Consider the following 13,814-nt stretch of genomic DNA (forward strand, 5'->3'; position numbering starts at 1 on the left):
ATATCTTGGCATAGCATACATTTGAATAAGTTTATGTGAAGCATGAATTGAATTGATATGATTTCATATATATTATGTATATGCTTATATCTTGATTCTGGGAAAAATTATACATGTTTTACAGCGAGGGGTTAGTATATTGATAAATGAAATGGTTTTGTAAAACATTTGTTTTGCCCACTCACGTTTTCTGTTTTGCGCCCTTCCAGGTTTTAAGTAAGCTTGATGTTGCTGGCTCGAGGCGTCGGATGTTTTGACTTATCTAAATAATAGTAGGGCATTCTTGGTACTGTATAACTAGTACATGTCCTCCTGGACTGCACCTAGACTTTATGCTCTGATTAGGAGTGTTTAATGTTGTAACTAACTCCTATCACTTTCTGTTTAGTAGTGCACTCTCGTAATTCGGTTTTCAAATATTCATATAATTCTTATCTTTATTGCTTCCGCAATTTGCACATGGCTACGTCACTCTCACGTGACGGCCAGCATGCCTTGATCTCGGTCAGGGTGTGTCATCACTTTAACTTATATTTTAGTTGACAGCGTTAACCTTTTATAAGATCAAATTAAAATAAAATCACAATGAAAAATTGAAGAGAATAACAGCAACTTCAACTTAAGCCCATATGTTGGCTGCAACTCCTTTCCTCATCACCAATAAAGCTTATTTTCTTCTTTCTTTTTATTCCTATTGAGAATGAGTCTCACATGGATTGGATGAGAGAACTTGCATGAGCTTATAAGAGGTTGAACTATTCCCCTTATTGTTGTTTTATGGTAGAACTTCAACTTTCTTCATGGTATCAAAGCAGGTTGTCTCACGTGTAAAGCCAAACGGCCACACGCGCTCTACATCATCTTGTTATGTTGTCCACGTGTTAGACTTAAAAATCGCCCCGTTGTGTTGTCCATGTGTTAGGCTTGAATTCGCCACACGTGAGAGAGCGTGTTGAGAATGAGTCCCACATTTATGGGAGAAGGGAACTTGCATGGGCTTATAAAACGTTGGGTTACTCCCTATATTGCCAATTAGTTTTATGATGGAACCTCAACTTTCTTCAATTTCCCCTCGTTGGTGAAGCCGCATTTATCCATCAGATGTTCGAACAGTTTCTTCACATCGTTTCAAATCTCGATCTATTGATCAGGTTTCTTACTCATCCCCAAATTCCAAAATTCACCAAAATTTGTTTTATGACGGGCTGGATCGATCACGATTTAGTGCGCGTGTTCAAAGAGAGACAAAGAGGAAGAAGAGTAATGAGAGAGATAGAAAGAAAAGAAGATTTTCCGACGATAATGAGTTGTGTGTCACCAATGGAATGGTGTGGTTGGGGTGGGTGGTCGTCGGCATAGTTCAGTTGGTGGTGGAGTTTGGATGGCTGTTAGATGCTTGTTTTCCTTTAACAATTAGTTTGTTTGTTTTATTTTAGAAAACATTTAACACTGTTAGACCTACTCTAGTAAACTTCAAATTTTAGGTTTTAAACTTATTCCAACTTGCTCTAACATTTGACATAAATATGAGTTTTAACCCAAAACTCATTTCTGAGGCAAATTGAGGTCAAGATTTCCTCTAGGTTAGTGGGGTTGCCCACCATATATGTGTATTTTTTTTTTTTAGTTTTATATTTAAAAATTCATTGAATGCAACTGCTAAGATCTAATATGATCAAATCCAATGATAAAAAAAATTTAATGATTCAAATTTAAATCCAACAGCTAAAAGAAATTAAAAAAAAAATACTTTTATCTCTTTCGTATTCTTACGTATTGTTCCACGAGTTTCATGGTGTCAGTTTAGTAATTTTTTAATATTTATCGGAATCTAAATATTTTTAGGTTAAAATGTTCATAAAATTAAATTAGGATATGTTGCATAATTTTTGTTGTAAAAATAGTTACTTTAAGAAAAAAATTATTCAAAATTCATTCTTTAATAATCTTGGGCTAAAAAATTAAACTAGAGGGTTGGAGGAGAAAAACTATTTCTATGTTAAAACCTAAATGTTTTGGGTTAAAAATTTCAAGTTTTACCTCAAGAATTGAAGATGATCTTAAATAGAGTTAAGTTGAGAAACATATGTCAATAAACTAAAACGGAGACAAAATGGAGACAAATTTGCGGATAGCATATCCGCTGTCTCCAGTTTCCTATTTCCAAATTTTAAGAATACATAAGAATTGGTCAATAATAGAATATAAGATTAGGGTTATATGTTGATCAATGTGATTCTCCTGATATCTGTGTAACAGGGACACTACTTTGGTGGCAAGAATTTTGCAACTACAAGGCTGCAGGATCGGGCCTTAAACCCCAAGCAATGAGTCACCAAAGTGAGTGGACTGCACCACGAAGGGGGAGGCTCAAGATGAACATTGATGGTTCTTGGAATATAGAAAAGAAGTTGGCTGGTTTTGGCATCATTATTCGTGGGGACACTGGTAATTTTGTGGCAGCAAGAAGTGGGTGTTGTGTGGATGTTTTCTCTCCATTTCAAGTGGAAGCAATGGCAGTTAGAGAAGGTTTGAGATGGGCGGGGAATAGGGGGTTTTCAAAACATAACTTGTGATAGTGATTCACTTTAGATTGTGGAAGCGTTTATTAATCTATCCCCAGTTGGACAAATTATGGAAGATATTAAAGCGTTACTTTCATCAATCACTAAGACTATTTTTACCCATACCCGCTACCAAGCCAACTCTATTGCCCATAGGCTAGCATGTTTTGGCCTCTCTTTGCGTCAGGAGTGTGAATGGGATGTTTCCCCTCCTTTATTCATTTCTGATTTACTCTTGGAAGAATGTGTGTTGCCTTGATTTGGCTTATTGTATCTCAAACTATGTAATTACATTCCTTAATCAATAATCTACTATCATTTTCTTTCAATAAAAAAATTCTAAAAAAAAATAAAAAAAACTCTTCCCCTTATGTTGAAACCCTAGCTAGATCGATGACACATTAGGGTTATTGATTTGTATTACTATAATTTAAGAGAAGTCTGTTTCGTCAACTATTTTTTGTGCAAAATCGTACCCTTGGTTGCCTTGCATATTAATAAAAAGAAGTTAATGTTAAAATAATTGAATAGTAATCAAAGGTCATCTTTTTAACAAATGAATTATCTACACTACGACGGTGGGGAAATGGACTGAGCCTCATATAAACTAGCAATAATGTGGTTCAAATTCGCCTTTGGTGAGAATTGAATATAATACTTCTCACTTACAAGTGAAGAATTCATTTTTTTAAAAAAAAAGCATAAACAAATGAATTCTCTCATATTTATCTCCTTTTGCTTTCTTTTCTTCTATTATACATGAGAAATGGTAAGAAGACTCTTTCAAAAGTGGGACTCTATGGATTCTCTGCCACCTCAGATTTTTTTGCACAATGTTTTATAATGTTAGCACAATAATCAAAATTAAACTGTTAGGTGGTAGATAATTCATGAAAAGTTTTATTTTAAAAGAGTCTCCGTAACATTTCTGCCTTAAAAAATAAGGAAAACTAATGAAAATGGTTTGAAAACTTTGAGTTTTAATGATAAGGACAAAATAAAGGGTAAAGTGAATAGTATCAGGATTGACTTTCTAGTGTAAAAATATGGTTTTTCATTAAAGTGAACATTATTGAGAGCTTTTCATTAAAACTCCCAAAAAAATAATTGTCCCTCAACACTCAACAGCACATGCATAGTATATGTAAAAATAAAATACTGAAACTGATGGGTGGCCATCACTTTGTGTTACAGTGTTATTCCTTAATTTTAGGGTCTATGTCTTCTAGGAGATTTCCTGTGAGTTGTATCTAGGGCTAGCCTTTGTCTCTCTAGCTACTACTTTGTAGCTGTTTGCATTTGTTTATTGGGTAGGTTTTTCCTTCCTTGCCTCGTCTCCTTTTTATGAGACCTCTCCCTTGTAATTCTTTTTCATGAATACATACACACTTTGTTGAACTTAAATCTCAACATAAAACTAGTATGATATATGTTTTGGAAATTGAGACTGACTATACTAAGTCCTGCCTAAATGTCAATGTAGATTATGGGAGATAACCAAAATAAATGTGTTTTGAACAAAGAATGCATTCAAATTTGAAAACTAGTATATATCTTCAAAGAGAATGAGCTCTGATGCAAATTACTTAATCGGTATATTACTTACTTCCTTTCATTTCCCTATAAGAATAGATCCTTTATAATTCCATAGAATCGATATGGATAACCAAGGTAGGCTATATGTACTTAAGTCAAACGTGAAAATCAATAAGAAAATTAGTTGAAATGATTATTTTCAAATCTCAATTACTGAAATCATTATATATCTTCATGATCAATATTGGATAACTATATCTTTAATATTAATTATTTGTTGTTAGTATTTAATCGATATAGTCGGTATTTGAACACTTGAGATTTGATTTCATCATTTTACTCAAAATTTTAAATTAAAGTGCATTCTTAATAAATGATATGCCTACTAATTGGGTTGATGATCGTCAATCCACGGTTGCACACAATCACTTCAAAGAGGACTATATACCTAAGCCCAAATATAAAATATATGTAGGGATAGGAGGCAAACCCCTTTATATGCACAAACCACGGTGCATTTACATCAGTGAATTACGTACGTACACAGTGCAAGGCACAATGAGTGCATGAAAATGTTATAACTTGAAACTCGAAAGATTTTTTAATGTGCTCAGAATATAGGATGGTACATTACGTATTACTATATAAGTAGTGAAATATTTGTATTAAAAAATTAACAACTTAAAAATAAAATTTTCATTTATTTATATAATGACACATGATGTAGCATCAAATTACAGGTACAATGTAAACTTACTCTTGAAATTCATAGTACGGCCAATTAATTTTTAACTTGTGTTTGTCGGAAATATATGTATAAGGATCGTTAACAATCAAACCCTAACCCTAGTTCATAAATCTTAACATTGAATGATAATTGCTACATTTATTCTATCATTATGCATGCAGCGATTATAACAAGTAATAAGGGTTTACTTACTTGTAGAAGAAGACATTGACACCAAGTTTGATCACTTGTCTTCTCTTCTCTTGGTTACAAAAACTGATCCGAAAACACTCAATGGGACTGTTTCTTCGTGAAGGATCACACACACCCGAGAAGAGAGACCAAAGTGTTATATATATGTACTGCAACTCATCCTCCCATCAAGGATGCAGTTACAAGCAATTTTCTTCGGTTAACTGTCACCAAATTCAAATACTTGTAACTTGAAGTTTCCCTCCTTTGTGGCTCCAATCCCATACGAGTCACACATATAAGTCCTAAATGAAATACAACCATTTTGTTCTATATAATTGCACTAAACATGAACTGATGAAGCTCACTACATTTTAGGGTTTCTTACATTCTCCCACAAGAGCAAAATATGTTCTTTATTTTGAATTGCAAATATACATACAAATGTGATCACTGATTGCATTTTCTCAATGACCTTAACAACTATATACTGAAAATTCACCAGTTGAGTTTTAAAGCTATTCAACATTGAATACAATGTCAGAACCCTAAAACCACAAACTGATTAAACTCCAATATATATGTGTTGTATTTGAGAGAACAAAATTCTTGGGACATAATTGCATGCAAGTTAAATACTCCCACATTTTGTTGGTCACAAGGTACTATAGATACCTTTACCTTTAACACTTAAATAATCGTTAAGCATTTTGAAGACATTAACCTTCAACATTACAACACATGTATTAACTTTATTACATTACTGATGGCTTAAACAATAAATACAAATATGTATAACTTACTCCCACATTTAAAGAATATCAAATGTTGACTACAAACCCATTTTCTGTATATGTTTGTTGAAGACTGTAACATTCAAGGCCTTTATCATTGGATTTGCAACCATGTCATGTGTGTTGATATGTTGAATATCAATCACACCCTCTCTAACTTTATCTTGAACTTTCAAATACTTGATATCCATAAGTCTTGATGCCTCTGATCTTTTGTTGTTTTTAGCAAAAATATTGTAGCTATATTATCACAGGAGAGCTTGAGTGGTCTTTCAATGCTTCTCATAATCTTCATCTCATAGATTAAGTTCTTCATCCAATTACACTGTTTCACTGCCTCAAAACAACCAATATATTCAAACTCCATAGTGGACATTGCTCTTGTAGTTTGTTTCTTACTCCTTCATGAGATAGCCCCACCACACATTAGAAAAATATAGCCATTGGTAGACATTCTGTCATCAATACATCCACCTAAGTCTGCATCAATATAACATACTGATTCTAGATCTTCAACATGATGATAACACAACACATACAACTAAGTTCTTTTCAATATCTTAACACCTTTTTGCCAGCATTCTAGTGAGCCAACCTTAGATTCGATTGAAATTTTCCTAACACACTTAACACAAAAGCCAAATCAGACCTAGTACAAACCTATGCATACATCACACTACCAATTAAAGAACCATAAGGCTTATAAAAGGAATTAGAAGGCTCATTGTCCAAATAAATATGGAGAAATTGAATGGCAACAATTTCAAAACATGGAAGCAACAACTTGAGATGAATCTTGGCATGTTAAAGTTTAGTATTGCATTCAAAGTTCCTTAACCTGCAGTCTTAACAGATACAAGTACTACACAAGAAAGGGAACATTTTGAAAAATGGGAAAGGGCAAACCAGATGTCTTTTTCATAATGCAGAATGTGATGATGGAAGAACATGTGAGATGAGGGATTCCTAGTTGTGACTTGGCTAAGAACTATTTGGACAAAATAGAGGAGAAGTTCAAAAGATCAGATAAGGCTGAAACTAGTGTTTTGTCTGTCAGAATTGATAAACACCAAACATGATGGATCAGGAAGTGTTCGTGAACACTTGCTGAAATTGGTTAACATTGCCAACAAATTAAATGCTTTAGACATCGGTATCACTAATCAGTTCATTGTTCACATGGCTCCTTAATTACTTATTGTCCAGTGATTATGAGCAACTGAAAGTGGGTTACAACACTCAAGAGGAGATTTGGAGTATTAATGAATTGATAGCCATTTGGAGTAAAAAAGAACAATGTTTGGACATTAGTTATGCATGTGCATACAACACCCACTTTGTGCATACTAGAAAAGGCAAAGGAAAGGTCACTGGTGTTAACAGGTTTGAGAATTACAAAGGAAAGAAGCCATTTGCATTCAAGAAGTCCGTATCAACTACTGGAACAATTTCTGGTTCCAAGAAGCATTGCAAGTCCAATGTGTACCTATGAAGTCAAATGCACTCTCCATTGCTTCTAGACCTAAATACAATCACAATGATGTTAAAAATGTCATTTATGTCATTCTGATGATCACTTGAGGAAAGATTGTCTAGGCTTTAAAGCTTGGTTAGTCAAGAAAGGTAAAACAACAATAAATGTTTTTGTGACAGTAGAGTCAAATATGATTTTTATTCCTCATCATTTTTTGTGGTTTGACACAAGTTGTTCTATACATATAACAAACTCTTTGTAGGGATTTCAAAGCCAAAAGAGAACGAGTAAGGAGATCTATAATGTTTATGTTGAAAATGGGAATAAAGTTGCAGTTGAATATGTTGGTTCTGTCAAACTGAGATTGTCAACTGGCTATTTTTTAACTTTAAGTAATGTACTTTATGTTCCTTCCATGAGAAGGAACTTGTTTTCTGCTATGCAATTCATAAACGATGGTTTTTCATTTGTAGGGGATATTAATCAAATTAAGTTTTATTTTCGAAATCAGTTTGACAATCTACTCGATTATGCATTTCCAAATGGTGATCTTTGTCACCAAGAATGTCTCAGTATTAAGCATTCTGCTTCAAAATGTATGTCCCTAAATGACAGGTCTTACATGTTTTGGCATTACAGACTTGGACATATTTCAAGAGAAAGGATGATGAGATTAATGCCAAAGTTGGATGTTAATGATACTGTGGAATGTATTAATTGTTTTAAAGGCAAAACTAACACCTCAACAAACAAATGTGCAACAACAAGAAGCAATGGTCTCTTAGAGATCATACATACAGATGTCTGTGGACCATTTCCAACCAAAACCATTTGTGGAAATTCATATTTTGTTCTCTTCATTGATGACTTTTCACGATACACTTTTATATATTTGATTTCTAAAATGTCCCAAGTTTTAACTTGTTTTAAGAATTTCAAATTAGAGGTTGAAAAACAATCGGAAAAATCAATTAAGATTGTGAGGTCCGATCGTGGAGATGAATATTATGGAAGGTACACAGAGAAAGGACAACAAAAGGGTCCATTCGCCATATTTATGGAACAAGAAGGAATTGCAGCACAGTATACAACTCCTGGGACACCATCATAGAATGGTGTTGCTAAAAAAAGAAATAGAACAGGGAAGGAAATGGTTAGAAGCATGTTTTCTCATTGTCAACTACCAAAATTTCTTTGGGGAGAAGCAGTGAAACCAACCAACTATATCTTGAATCGGGTTCCAACAAAAGTAGTGGCATCAATACCATTCGAAATACGGACAGGTAGGAAGCCTAGCCTAGCTCATTTTCATACTTGGGGATGTAGATGTGAAGCTAGGCTTTATAATCCAACTAAACGAAAATTGGACATGAGAACCACTAGTTGTTATTTTGTAGGGTATGCAGAAAGGTCCAAAGGCTACAGGTTTTACTATCCTAATGCATTAACTAGGATAGTAGAGAGTAACAATGCCAAATTCATTAAAGATTGCAGTGATATGCACTCTTATTCCAAAACTTCACATGTGTTTGAAAAGAAATATGAAGAACCTCAGATCACTGAGAGTGAGTGTACTTCAAATACCATTGAGAGTGTTTTAATACCTGTGTCAATGGTGAGTCTAGAAACATGGAATGTTGCACATGTGCCTTCTCCACCAAGTAATTTAATACAAGATGTTATTACAGATCCATTGCAGCATGATTTCCATGATACTACACTACAACAATCTTTTTATGATTCAATTCCCAATTCTTCTCAGCACATACCTGCATCTGCATCAACTTCAGCACATGTCCTCGAAACCCTACCAATTTAAACAAGAAAGTCCATTAGGCCTAAGAGGTATGCTATTCCAAGTGATTATCTGTGCTACTTGCAGGAAGTTGAACTTGACATTGGTAATCATGATGATCCAACCACATATCAAGCAGCAATGGAGAGCTCCAAATCCTCACGATGGCAAGTTGGCATGGAGATGAATTGGATTCAATGCAAAAGAACAATGTTTGGACATTAGTTATGCCTGCAACAACTGTCAAACCCATTGGATGTAAATGGGTGTATAAAACTAAAAGACACTCACATGGAAGGATTGAGAGATATAAAGCAAGGTTGGTGGCCAAGGGTTTTACATAGAAGGAAGGTCTGGATTATAATGAAACATTCTCTCCAATTTTAACCAAAGATTCATTTCGAGTGATCATGGCACTCATTGTTCGCTTTGACCTTGAACTACACCAGATGGATGTTAAGACAACCTTTTTGAATGGTGGTCTCAATGAAGAGATATATATATGAAGCTACCAATTGTATTGATTGAAAGGGGGAAAGAAGACATGGTTTCAACTTAACAAATCAATATATGGACTCAAACAGTCCTCTAGACAATGATATAAGAAGTTTGATCAAGTTGTGATAGACTTTGGCTTTGTAGAGAACAAGATTGACAACTGCATTTATTTCAAAATGGTAAAGTCCACCTTTATCTTTATGGTTCTCTATGTGGATGACATTTTACTTGCCAGTTCTAATGTTCATTTGCTTAGAGAAACCAAAAACAAGTTTTCCAGTAGCTTTGATATGAAAGATTTGGGGAAGTACACTACGTTTTAGGGTTTTTTACAGTGTTATATACCAATGCCAGATAGATCCATTCCATCTACTTAAACTGTATTTTATACATCATATGATATTAAGGTCGATTGTTAAGTTCCTTTTTTAAATTATTACATAAAAATTCAAGGCTTTTTATCCAAAATGGTCCTTGAGATTTACATAACACATCACTTTGGTCCCTGAGATTGAAAATCAATAGAAATGGACCCTAAGATTATCCACCATCCATTATTTTGGTCATTCCATTCAAAACTCCGTTAAGTGTCTCGAAGCTTTTGGTCGGATGTTTGGGCAATTTTCAAAGCTTTGTAACTCAATCGTTTCTTAACCAAATTCGACTCATAATATATCAAAATGAAGATAGAAAAGTGTAGAACAAGATTATATCCATTTGAAAGCCCAATGGCTGCCAGAGATGGCTGGAAAATACGTAGACTGGTCCGCGAGAAAACTGGAAAACTCACCGAAAACTGGGTAAACATTAAACATTCATAACTTCTTCAATACTCAACGAAATTGAGTAATTCAAAATAAAAATCATACTTCTTGACAAGAAGAAGAGAATGGTACCTTTTTCAAAGGCTAACTTGTCGTGATTTGGCCATAAAACCGCTCAAAAGTGGTTATCTTGGTCGTCGAGTTAGCCACTTTCGAGCCATTTTCTGGCCAAAACACAGCATGTTAGCCATTGAAAAAGGTACCATTCTCTTCGTATCATCGAGAAGTATGATTTTCATTTTTGAATCACTTGATTTCGTTAAGTATTGAAGAAGTTATGAATGTTTAAAGTTTACCTATTTTCAAGCAAGTTTTCCAGTTTTCCCACGGACCAGTCACCTTTCAGGCTATTTTTCGGCCATCTCTAGAAACCATTGGGCTTCCAAATAGGTATAGTCTTGTTCTACACTTTCCTATCTTCATTTTGATATATTATAGGTCAAATTTGGTTAAGAAACGATTGAGTTACGAAGCTTTGAAAATTGCCCAAACTTCCGGCCAATAGCTCAAAAACACTTAACAGATTTTTTAACGGAGTGACCAAAATAATGGATGGTGAACAATCTCAAGGACCGTTTCTATTGATTTTCAATCTCAGGGACCAAAGTGATGTGTTATGCAAATCTGAATGACTATTTTGACTAAAAAACCAAAATTCAATAATATTGTTAAATTCCTTCTTTAAATTATTACATAATAAAAAAATTTAATCAACGATGATATCATGCAGTATTTTCTAAAAATATGATTTTGCATTATATTGTCCAATTAAACACTATAGAGAAAAATTTCATCTTCTTTCCTTCCTTTAATTGTTATTTTTCAGTTTTTAAAGAAGATTTGTCTGGAACTGACCTTCTGCAGAGTGCAGAGGATGCTTGACGGAGACGCAACCCTATTTATTTCGCAATACTAATTCAGAAAAGTAACCAATGAAATGAGATGGTACTGGTCGTTGGCCAAGGTGGTAGTCAACGATGTATGATGAATGTCCCAGGTGAATAATATTGAACACTATTATTGACAACTCTTCACAAGTCACAAGCAAGGTCTAAAATATCGATATTATCTCGATATTTTTATTGAAATTTTTGTGTTTTTGGACTACCGATATTTCCGATATCATCGATATTTTAGACTTTGATAGGAACTCTATATGGTACTAAGTCACTCATGTATTTTACCATGCAATGTATAAAATGTAAAATATTGTACTAATTCATTATATATAAATAATTATGGTGTGTTTAAACTTCTTTCATTAATTACTACATATTTTCTAAACTCACAATGTTTGTCAGCTCGCTATATAATCAACTTAAATCAGTTAAATCCATCATGCAATGCATTTCCTTCCAATTTTTTGTGATAAACTAATAGATAATTGACTAAATAAACATTTTGCAAAGTTTCAATAAAAATTTCCAAGTTTTTCTTACAATTTCCTTGGTTTTTATTCAATTTTTATCGATATCGATAATATCCCGATATTTCCATTGAAATTTCCGTGTTTTTGGACTACCGATATTTCTGATATCATCGATATTTTAGACCTTGGTCACAAGAGGTTTTGGCTGTCTCTACTGTTTCGTGTTCAGTTTTGGAAATGAAATATGCACGCCGATAGATTAATCTTGTTATATATAAACAGCAGCAAATAAAAGAACTGGTTGTTTGGCTGGGTCGAGTATCTTCTTCCTTGAATTAGGTTTCAGTTTGCAGGTGTATTCATCGTGTAATATAACCAAATCACTTAGGTATTATTGTGACGTGTCACCCTTCAAAATTTCTTCTGATCGAAATTAGATAGGATCCATTCCAATGGGACCCACTTGGAGTAATTTAATGGGTGAATTGATCAATTATTGTAGGGTAGGGAAAAACCTAGGAATGTAGTTTTTCCGTGAATGAGTCCGTCCGGTCTTAGGTATTATCTGAGTTGATCAGTCCAGTTCAGTCGTAAAGGAGTCTTCTCTTTGATCTTTCGTACTTGTAGTTCCTTAAGTTCCGCAGATAGCAAAAGAAGCAACGACTTTATAATTGACAGAGACTGAGTGATAGATGCCGGCCTCCATGCCCTCCACCGTCTATTTCTCCCGATCCGACAACGTTTCCTTGTCTTTTCTTACCTGCTTCCTTTCACGCGTGGCATTGTTTCACAGTCCACACAACCACTAACTCCTCCCCAACCACACCCCCACACACAACATTAAAGCAATTAATGCTCGATAACTTTCACACTTCTGAGTTTTGACTCATTCCTCATAATTTTACAAGTCCCGATTCATATTATATAACAATTACTAAGTTAGAAAGGTTTAGATGTTATGTGTAAAGATTAGTCTCTTCTACAGATATATATAGTTGATGCATGTGAGATTTATATTTCGTCTAATGGTCAAAATCATCCACTCGCATCTGAGCGACAAATTTTTAGCAAAATCCATGACTTTGTGTGTAGTTGAATGAATTCATGACACCAGATTGGCACATACAAATACACAATAATTTCTCATTAAACTCTTAAAGTTTATTAATCAAGTATTCTTTCTTTCTTTCTTTCTTTCTTTCTTAATTTAAATATATCATATAGATTTTAATAACATTTCCTTGGAGATGATCAAAGAATTTGCAGTATTATTCATCACCCACTTGGCAAACACGTTCGATTATATATATTCACCTCCACCACCTCAAATTTCAAACGAGATACATATGATACATCAAATTATATGGGCTCCATTTTTATGTGTTCCAAAAATTCTGCAGTTAATTTGGCTTCATTCTTAGTATTATCATTTGGATTTGAGGCTAAGATATCTCTTGTCCTTGTTGGCATAATATTTCAATTATCAAAGGCATGAGCGGTGAGCCAGCTGATCATTATCTTATATTATCCACAAAGCTCTAGGTTTTGATTAAACAAAAACAGATAAAGGAGCTTTAGTGGTGGAAATTTGCTTCTTCGGAATCTGCATGCAGTAAGTGAAAGTTCCATTGTTCGCAGTGTTTGCAACATAATTTTGATTTTGATTTTTGAAAGTGATTTAATTGATTCAAGGTTGAAGCTTTTTGTCGAACATATTGGAACTTTCTTGGCTGTAAAGACGAGGAATATATGTAAAGGCTGCTGCAGATAACACTTTACCTTTGAGTTAAACACTCTTGTATGTTATATATTCGTTTTGGTTTGGTTTTAGTGGTGTGGATTATGTGGTATTAGTAAGCTCCACACATACATGACATTTCTTTCTTCCATTTTTCTTAATTAAAGATGAGCATTAATAATACTATAGAACGACTAAACCATGCAGCATATGCACAATCTTCTTCTCATTTCTTTTTTTAGTTTTTGCAAAAAAGATTTTGGAAGTGTCTTGTTCATGTATTTAATATCAAATGGCTATTTT

The 13,814-nt window shown here is 33.9% G+C and overlaps 1 pseudogene; it reads left to right on the forward strand.

Moving 5' to 3' along the window:
- The first annotated feature begins 2,327 nt into the window (after positions 1 to 2,327).
- LOC126602795 (uncharacterized) lies at positions 2,328 to 7,578 on the forward strand (annotated as a pseudogene).
- The last annotated feature ends 6,236 nt before the right edge of the window (positions 7,579 to 13,814 follow it).

The sequence above is a fragment of the Malus sylvestris genome, chromosome 15 (assembly GCF_916048215.2).
Source record: "Malus sylvestris chromosome 15, drMalSylv7.2, whole genome shotgun sequence".
NCBI lineage: Eukaryota > Viridiplantae > Streptophyta > Magnoliopsida > Rosales > Rosaceae > Malus > Malus sylvestris.